Source organism: Amblyraja radiata, chromosome 3, assembly GCF_010909765.2.
Source record: "Amblyraja radiata isolate CabotCenter1 chromosome 3, sAmbRad1.1.pri, whole genome shotgun sequence".
Lineage (NCBI taxonomy): Eukaryota > Metazoa > Chordata > Chondrichthyes > Rajiformes > Rajidae > Amblyraja > Amblyraja radiata.
The window spans coordinates 79,317,904-79,328,085 of record NC_045958.1 but is presented as its reverse complement, the minus strand read 5'-3'; the positions used below and the strand labels follow the sequence as shown (position 1 = coordinate 79,328,085).

The 10,182-nt window shown below is 44.5% G+C and overlaps 1 protein-coding gene across 6 annotated transcripts in view; it reads left to right on the top strand.

The window, feature by feature from the left end:
• LOC116971220 (A-kinase anchor protein 2-like) overlaps nucleotides 1–10,182 on the top strand; it is a 125,215-nt gene that overhangs the window by 69,209 nt on the left and 45,824 nt on the right. Inside the window, exon 1 of one of the 6 annotated variants that reach the window (XM_033018195.1) lies at nucleotides 4,415–4,775. The exons of 4 other annotated variants lie outside the window; for them this stretch is intronic. The gene's annotated coding sequence lies outside the window, so the exon portion shown is untranslated. Of the gene's footprint in view, nucleotides 1–4,414; nucleotides 4,780–10,182 lie in introns of those variants that run through there. One more of the 6 variants, XM_033018197.1, reaches the window with a different exon arrangement.

Below are 10,182 nucleotides of genomic sequence, written 5' to 3'. Positions count from 1 at the left end.
AAGGGGTCACAGTTTAAGGAGAAGGGGGAAGTCTTTTAGGACCGAGATGAGAAAAACATTTTTCACACAGAGAGTGGTGAATCTCTGGAATTCTCTGCCACAGAAGGTAGTTGAGGCCAGTTCATTGGCTATATTTAAGAGGTAGTTAGATGTGGCCCTTGTGGCTAAAGGGATCAGGGGGTATGGAGAGAAGGCAGGTACGGGATACTGAGTTGGATGATCAGCCATGATCATATTGAATGGCGGTGCAGGCTCGAAGGGCCGAATGGCCTACTCCTGCACCTAATTTCTATGTTTCTATGTTTCTATGTCTACATATCACTTTTCACAACTTCAACTTGTTCCATGTTACTTGCTGGAAACAAAGTACTTTTGAAATGTAGGAAACCAGAAACTGGACATGGTAATGCCTGGATGTTCTGTTTCAATTATTCTAACTGGGGAACAAATATAGGGCAGGTCATTAAAGTCCATGGTCTTCAAGAGGGAACAAAGGGATCCTCCCATTTTGGAGATTGGAGCTCAGTGTAAGGTCTCATCTAAAGGCTAGCACCTCTGATAATGCAGCATTTCCTCAATGCTGCACTAAAACATTCTGGATTGTGGACTCAACCTGGAGTGGAACTTGAGCCCTCGATCTTTACCATTGAGCCAATGCCATGGTTCAGGACATCATTACAAACCCAGATCCTTCCTTTGGAAGAGGGTATTGGGATCAATTAAGTGATTGGGGCACAATTAATTCATCAAACATTTATTCCATCTGAAACTGTGTGGTGCCGCGAGGGTGAAGAAGTGCACCTGCAAAGAGGGAAATGTGCAAGCAGACAAGACAAGGCAACTGTGGTATTCATGGAATGAATCTGTGCAACATTGTGGGGAATGTAAATTTAGCTAAGCTTAGGAGCTTTCAAGCTTTGGCTCCAGCCAGGAATGTCCTGAGCTACAACATGAGGGACATAGTTGTGACTATAGAGAGTAGGGGGGTGGTATAATGTTTATTTTCCCCAAACAAGCCTTGATATATAGAGGGACATGTACATCCCAACCCATATTCTTCTGCACCAACACCTCACCCCAGTCGCACAGGGCTGCCAGGATAATACTAGGGCAGTCAGAACTGAACTGGATTGAGTTTGAACTATAATACCCATGATCCCTTGCAATCCCACAATGCATCACAAAAGAGAGGGACACATCTGTAGAGGTTTTCAGGTATGTTTTCTCCATGGGTAATAATTCTCCATTTGGCATTACATTTTGTTATAAATCTGAGTCCAGTACCTACATGCCTGAATGATGGTTTATTATTGAATTGAAGTACCTCATTGACCTTAGTCAATGAAAATAATTCCACTGCTATTCTTCAAAATAGCACCATGGTAGCTTAACATTCACCGGAGAGCCATGACAGGAACCCAGTTCAGCAGAACATCTGAAAAGCATGGCCCCTGATTCCTGCAGCACGGTGAAATGGCCGCCTAGATTATGTGACTAATTCTTTGGAGAGTACATATCTTTCAAATTTCTGCCCATACTGTACTTAAGTAGCCCTGAAGGGAACAAAAGGAGTCCATGGTATGAATGGCAGTATGACTACATCTCACCCAAGCTCTTGTAGGAAAGAACTGCAGATACTGGTTTAATCTGAAAATAGACACAAAATGCTGGAGTAAGTCAGCGGGACAGGCAGCATCTCTGGATAGAAGGGATGGGTGACGTTTCAGGTCGGGACCCTTCTTCAGGCTGAGTGAAGTCAGTCTGAAGAAGGGACTCAACCCAAAATGTCATGCATTCCTTCTATCCAGAAATAGTGCCTGTCCCGCTGACTTACTCCAGCATTTTGTATCTATCTTCACCCAAACTCTTCTTCCCATTCCCTAACCCATCCCAAGTCATGTCAGCCCAACACCCCTGTGTTCACTGACTTACACAGACTCCCATTCCGTTCTCCCATACCTGTCTTCAAATAATTCTGCAGCCACACAATTCTCTTTCTCCGCATCCTCCTTCAAGGATTCTCCCTACAACCGTGTGGGTTTTGACTGGGTGCTCTGGTTTCCTCCCACATCCCAAAGGCATGCTAGTTGGAAGTTTAATTGACCCCTGTAAATTGGTGATTGACAGAATCTAGGGGGATTAATGGGAGTGTTGGGAGTGTATTTAAAAAAATGCTTGTTGGGTGGCACAGTCACTGTGCTAAAAAGGCCTGTTTCTCATGCTGTATCACTCTCGCACACTTCCCTCTTTATAAAGGAGATGAGGTGGAATTTCTTTAGTCAGAGGGTGGTGAATCTGTGGAATTCCTAGCCACAAACAGCTGTGGACGCCAAGTCATCAGCTATTTTTAAAGTGGAGATTGACAGGTTTTTGATTAGTAAAGAAATCAAAGGTTATGGGGAGAAGGCAGGAGAACGGGGTTGCAGAGGGAAAGATAGATCAGCCATGATTGAATGGCGGAGTAGACTCAGTGGGCCGAATGGCCCAATACTGCTCCTACAACATGAACATGAACTCATGCAATTCTGAGGTAGCTTCACATATCCAATTCAGACATAATCTCCTTCATCCCATCATTGGTAGCCATGCCTCCAATTGATTGAGCCCAAGGCTTTGAAATCCCCTTGTTAAACCTCTCCACATCCTTGCCCCTCACTCCTTCCTGAAGACAAAACCCTTCTTTGAGCTTTTAGTCATCTACCCTCAAATCCACTCGAACCAAAGTTTGATTAAGAATACATTTTCATGCAAGTGGCCACAATGGGTGAGACTGTCACAGAGAGATATAATGTGCAAGGAAACTGAGCCTAGATAAGCATGTAATTTCAAACCTTTGCCAACTTGTGCAACTAAATGTAGAACCACAGACCACACTGACAGAGAAACTGAACTCTTTGTAAAGGGAACTTCCAGGCGCACAGCTTGCTGTGTCTTTCAACGGTCCTCCAGTTAACGGAAGTAGCTGAAGTGCTTTTGTACAGTTAAGAACAGAAACTGAGGTGTGCAGTCAACTGAATGGCAGACACTGGTAGACATCTGCCAGGGACAAGTGTTCACTGATCCTCCTATCCTTGTTCGAGCACCTACATGTGCAGGTACTATCGCAACGTTTAAGAAACATTTACACAGGTACATGGATAGGACAGATTTAGAGGGATATGGGCCAAATGCAGGCAAGTGGGACTAGTATAGATGGGACATGTTCGGTGTGGGCAAATTGGCCTAAAGGGCCTGTTTCCACACTAAGATTCTACAACTCTACATCAGAAAGAGCTTGCGCTGAATAGATGTGTAAATCGCACTGCAACAACAAAATATATAAGCTGGTTAAAATGACTGAATTTTCATTTTGCATAATATTTATATGTATTGTTTGTAAAGGCCTGTTATTCGGGTGCAAGTAAGAATTTCATTGTTCTGTTGTTGGTACATATGGCAATTAAACACGACTGATTAGGTGCCTGTGATAATGTTTTTAAAAAAGTCCCGACCATGCCAATTTTGAAAATTTGACACCAAGCCTGGTACGGTGATATTAAGGTAAAGTAGGTAAGAGCGAGGCCCTGGAGAGAGGTGGGGTCAGTATCAATTTGCTACTAGAGGATGGGTGGGCAGGACCTGGAGTAAGTTGAAATGCGGCAGTGTTGGAAAGTAATTCTAGTTTGCAGTAGACGTCTTGCTCGTCAGACACTGAGTTTGCTGAAGATTTGTTGCTAGGTTTAGTTTAATTTGATTTGGCGAGTTCAGTGTGGGCAAAATGCCAGGCTTTGGAATTAGTTTTTCAATCCAGGCTGTATCCTTGGTTTCACTTTCTCCGTCCCTTTTTTCTCCCCTCCTTCCCCAAAGATCAGTGAATGTGGATGTTGGGAGTACTGTATGCTCCATTCCCTGTCCTCAAAGTCAACAGCTTCCATTACATTACACCTTTGAAGTAGCCGAACGTCGGAGGGAGGTTCGCAGGAGTGTTTTTATCAAACTAGCGTGGCTGCCAGCCTCAGAAGGCCAATGACCAAGCTTGGTCAAAGACGTAGACTTTAAGGAATGTGTAGGAAGGAACTGCAGATGCTGGTTTACACCAAAGATCGATACAAAATGCTGGAGTAACTCAGTGGGCCAGGCAGCATCTCTGGAGAAAAGGAATAGGTGACGAGTCAGATCAAGACCCTTCTTCAGACTTTAAGGAATGTTGGGAAAAGGGAGACTCGAGCTTTAAGGAGGGAGTTCAAGGGCTTAGGTCCTTAGCAGATGATCGGACAGTGACATTCAGGTTAAGGAGGGGGTCAACAATGGCAGATCACCATTCATGAAGGAAATATACCCCATCTTCCCACTGCAACCTATGTCATGTGCATTGTGAAACTCCTCTTACTGTATATAATGCAATAGTGTTTAATCTCTATGATGGTCTGTGGACTGGAGCACAGCGAGATGGGAATTACGACTTAAGTCTCCAGTAACGTTAGGCACTGCTGGTCTAACACCCGCGGTGTTAAAATAGAGTTATTGTACAGAGGGGAGGTGGGAAGGGAAGGGGAAGGGGTGTGGTTTCAGTGGCAGACTGAGCGCTTGCAATAGAACAAGAAATAGCAGGGCGAGAGTGAAGAGATTCTTTGTGTGAATGGAGTGAGAGGGGGCGGCTGTGTTCCGTCACACAATCCCAACCCGCTGACATCACTGGCTTGTGAAGGCAGGGGAGGAATGTGAAAGGAGGATAGGAGAGAGAGTGAGCGGGAAGGTTGCAGCACGGATCTCTGCTGAAGAAGATTGCTCCACAGGTAGGTGGGTGCCGGTCTGCGAGAGGCGGTGGCAGGCAGCTGTGAAGGAACGTGGCTGGCTAAATGTGTAATGTGGCTTTCATTAGCATGTTGCATTCTGAGATGAAATGCAGAAGTCTGCGGTCTTTTACATGGGAGGCTGTCAATACTGGGCTGCTTCAGCAGGCCCTACGTAACGGAGGGAAAGTAAAGGCATGTGAATAATTCAGCACTGGTCTGCTGCCTAGCTGTTTCTCAAGCGACAGTTCAGTGTCTGCCGTGAATCTGACGTTTGTGGCGTCGCCCTATTTCTGTGGCTTATTTTCTCGTTAGTTAACTGTTTCACTGTGTACCAGCCCGCCGAGTCTCTGTGAAGCACTACTGTTAAAGGAGCAAGGGTCACATCTGCTTTGGGCGTGCAGCCCAGACTGCGTGTCCCGATTAGTGTAGGAACCCGTCCTGAACGATAACTGAACCCTCCACTCATCTCAGTGTTGTACCATGTTATTTGGGCATACAGTGGAATGAGCACAGGCGCTCCAGAGAGATAGATCTGCTTTGGTTACCTGGCACGGAACATGTTAAGTGTGCATGTTCATATTTAAGTTCCCATGGTTGCAGAGTACAGAGACGGTGGCTGATGTTGGAATAAGCTGAGCTTCCTGGTCAAGGTCATGGGTCAGTAATCCCTTGCACTGGCCCACACCATCATGTGAATTATTTCTGATCAATAAAGGCACGGCTGGCTTCAGAACGTAATATCTGGCAATCTGCAAGTTGCTAATCAATTTGAGACATCTCAGTGCCTCGTGTTTATGTGAAACCGTTAATGTAAAACAGTACGTTGTCTGGCTTACTTCTGAACGTCAAATGTTTCCAAACACTTTGCGATCAGTAGCTTGGCCTGGCTGTGGTACCGGGGTCTTTCTTTCATTAAGTGGAGCTGGTTTTAAACGCAATCTGGCCATAATTAATTATGCTTTTGTTTCATGTTGACTGTGCCACTGTGGATTAAAAGGTGACTGTTTGGTACAAATCCCAGAGCATTAACAGCGGAAGCAAGATTAACCGGTAAATCTTGGCTCACTAGAGGTATAGGAGGCCATTCAGCCCTCAAGCATATTCTACAATGCAGTTGTATATTGGCTGGTCTGCATCACAATTGTTCATCTCTTTTGACTCATATGTGGGAGAGCCCTAACCCGACAGTCTGTCTGAAGGCCTCGCGTCATCCGGAGCAGCCACAGCTTCTCAGGGGGTCGAGTTCCATGTGGTCATGAGAAGAGATTTCATTCCCGAATGACGAGTCTGCTATTTTAAAATTGTGCCCTTTTGACCTGAAATCTCCAGTCAAATGAATCCGTTTCTCCATTTCTAACAAAGCCCTTTATCATTCTGAATGTTGCTCCTCTACAGGGCTGTGGAAGATCAGGCTGGCTATATTCAGGGCAGTTTCGAGAGATTTGGATATTAAGGAGGACAAGGGATTACTGCAGGAAAGTGGCACCAGATGTAAAAATTCAAAATATGATCTTACTGAATGACAGAGCAGACATTCCTGCTTTTTAATGTTCATATGGGTGTTTTTTTAAACATACCTGTCAGATCCTCCTTCTCAACTCAATGGAACATAAATCAGCTTGATGCAACCTGTCATTATGAGTTAAACCTTTGTCCCAGGATCAACATTGCACTTTACTGCTTCAGTTGATATCACCTTTTCCTGGTTGGATGCCGGTAACCGAAGGCAGGATTCCATATGATATCTTATTAAAGCTCTGCTCCGCTGAAGAGAAAAAGAATAATTTTCTCTCTTTTTGGATTTCAACCCTCGTAAGCTTTAGAGTGAATGGCCTCAGAACTATTAATGAAAAGTTTGTCCTCTCACTCAATCCGTCTCTTGGTTTGTCATTCCAATCCCAAACCTCCCATCCGGGGTGGCACGATGGCACAGTGGTAGAGTTGCTGTCTTACAGCACCGGAGACGTGGGTTCCATCCTGATTCTGGGTGCTGTCTGTATGGAGTTTGTACGTTCTTCCCTTGACCCGTGTGGGTTTTCTCCAGGAGCTCTGGTTTCCTCACACACTCCAAAGACGTACAGGTTTGTAGATCAATTGGCTTGGTATAATTGTGAATTGTCCCTAGTGTATGTAGGATAGTGCTAGTGTGCGGGGATCTCTGGTCGGCATGGACTCGGTGGGCCGAAGGGCCTGTTTCCACGCTGTATCACTAAACTAAGCTAAACTAAATTGATCAACTCTTAATCTAGAAACCCGTGCCATAACATATCATCGCTGGCACACCAGTGTGGTATACAGAGGGTGCCACATTTTCAGCGTGACACAATACAATGTGATGCCCCCTGCCCGCTCAGAGGAATGCATAAGATTCTGTGCTGTATTTTGAAGGACAGGGTTGTTCTCTATATTCTTCTTGGTGATATTTAGCCCTCAAACAACATACAAAAAATAGATGATCTGATCATGATCATAATGCAATTTGAGAAGGGTTGCTGTACACAAATGATCACCGAAGTGAATGGAATTCAGTTTCCAGTTGGAGGATGTGGAAAGCATTTCACAGCATGATGTAAATCTCACTCCACGTTGAGGATTATTTCCAAACTAGATGCAGGCTCTGCTTTGTTGTACCTTCCCATACCTCTAGTTTTCCCCTCACTGACTCTCAGTCTGATGAAGGGTCTCAACCCAAAACCTATTCCTTTTCTCCAGAGATGCTGCCTGACCCATAGAGTTATTTCAGCATTTTTGTGTCTATCTAGAATATTCTAATGTGTGTCTTCTCAGTGGGTGCCTGACCTGCAGCGACCATCGCAGAGGATAAAGACTGATATACATCAGGCATGAAGAACACAAAGCTCTTTGCTAAATTTCTTTTGAACTTTCTATTGAAACTGGTGGCAACTTTACAGTAACAATCTTAGTTCATCATCAGTGTTACATACACTACATCATCCATAATACATACTACTTTTTTTCATTGTTAACAAAATAAAATGGTGCAAGGTTAACAAATTTAAGAGTCCCCAGTTTACGCTACATTCTCGCTGCAGCAGCATTAACCACACGTATTGAGGTGGATTCACCAGGTGGTGTTGGAGGAACCAACAATATTCAGTGAATCACCAGTTTCAACACAAGTAACACCTCGACTCCCATTGGAAAATAATGTTCTCCAACAATAGTTGATCTCATTTCAGAAATTCTCCAATCTGGCAACCTTCTTGTCCTTGTTTCCCCCAGACATGGTTCATTAGGAATGGTGGTCAATGTTAGGTGTCTCCATTTTCACAACAGGATTCCAACATGAGTTTACCTTCATTGTTTCCCATCTGCCGATATCTGATCTGCTGGGAGGTTTAAAGGCACAAACTCATTCCTATAAATCTATCCTCTTCTTCGTGCAGTTTGTATTGTGTTACTCTCTTTACCAGACTTTTACCAGAGCTATTTTAAGAACGCCAATTAACCTACAAACCTGTATGTCTGTGGAGCGTGGGAGGAAACCGGAGCACCCGGAGGAAACAGGGAGAATGTACAAACTCCGTTCAGACATCACCCGTAGTCAGGATCAATCCTGTGTCTCTGGCGCTGTAAGGTAGCAACTCTACTGCTGCACTAATGTGCTGCCCCCATTTTCTCACTTTCATTTTACTTTCCAAATTGGAATACATTTCAACTGCATCATTACCTTTCTATTTCAGCATGAATAAATCTTGTTGTGGATTGTGGCATTATAACTTGGTTTAGAAAAAATGCTGCACGTTGATTTTCACGAATGCTAGCATTTATATCAAGAGGGCTAGAATACAAAAACAGGGATGTAATGCTGAGGCTCTATAAGGCGCTGCATTTGGAGTATTGTGAGTAATTTTGGGCACCATATTTAAGGAAGGATGTGCTGCCTCTGGGAGAAGGTCCAGAGGAGGTTTACAAGAATGATCCCAGGAATGAGTGGGTTAACATATGATGAGCGTTTGATGGCACTGGGCCTGTACTCGTTGGAGTTTAGAAGAATGAGGGTGGGCCTCTGAAACGTACCGAATAGTAAAAGGCTTGGATTGAGTGAATGTGGAGAGGCTGTTTCCACTAGTGGGCGAGTCTAGGACTAGAGGTCATAGCCTTAGAATTGAAGGACTTTCCTTTAGGAAGGTGAGGAGGGATTTCTTTCGTCAGAGGGTGGTGAGTCTGTGGAATTCTTTGCCACAGAAGGCTGTGGAGGCCAAGTCAGTGGATATTTTTAAGGCAGAGATAGATAGATTCTTGATTAGTACAGGTGTCAGAGGTTATGGGGAGAAGGAAGGAGGACGGGGTTCGGAGGGAGAGAGAGATCAGCCATGATTGAATGGTGGAGTAGACTTGATGAGCTGAATGGTCTAATTCTGTTCGTATCACATGACCCTATGATGGTGACGTTTGGTCAACCTATCATAGATAATTGGGTGCCTCCTTTACTGAGTGAATAGACCTTGCCACTCACCCATTGGGTGGTAAGAAACAAAGCAGGATCTTCCACCGCTGCTCTTCATGATTCATTTTGCAATCTAAATTGTGAACCAGTGACTTCTTCAGGAAGTCGGTGTGTGGCAAAGATGGACCTTAGCTCCTCCAATATGCGTTCTGTTCTGGTACAAAGCCCCACATAATTCACGCAGGTCACTTTGTGTGCCTGATGGAGGGCTTTGACCAGAAATGTCGAGCAGCCCTTTGGCTCCAATGAGTTCCTCCAGCAACTTGTTCTTTGCTTGCGATTGCAGCAAATTGTATCTCTACTTCGATTACCTGTCAATTAAAACAACAAAATCGTCCATGTCTTTTTCACAATAATCTCTGTGAAAATTCTGCTGGGTGAACCACATAAGTACCATTGCTTCAAGGATAAGTCAGATGCAATGTATGCTGTGGTGTGCAACTTACCTCCTGCCACCCCAAAGTCTCCACCATCCACAAGACACAAGAGAATGATGGGACTCCCCCCACTTGTGTCCTAAACCTCAATCCCTATCACCAGGAAAGACAAGGGCAGCAGATGCATAGGAATACCACCACCTGCAGGTCAAGTCAAACACCATCCCGAGTTGGAAATATATCGCTGGCCCTTCATTGTTGCTGGGTCTAAATCCTGGAGCTTGCCAATCCAGAGGTACTGTGCAAGCACCTTCATCAGAAAGATTGAAGCACTTTCTGATCAAGGTGACTCATCACCACAGCTCGGAGCAGTTAGGACTGGGGAATAAATGTTGACTTTGCCAGTGTCACCCATGCAAACTGCAGGGCCAAATACTTTTACACTACCTGCTGTCCCAACTGTTGCAGGTGTACTGTTATGATCTTCAATCCCATGCAATCTCTTTTAATCTGATCATTATTTTTGTGCAATGTCAGCAAATAGACATTTCCCTCTTTG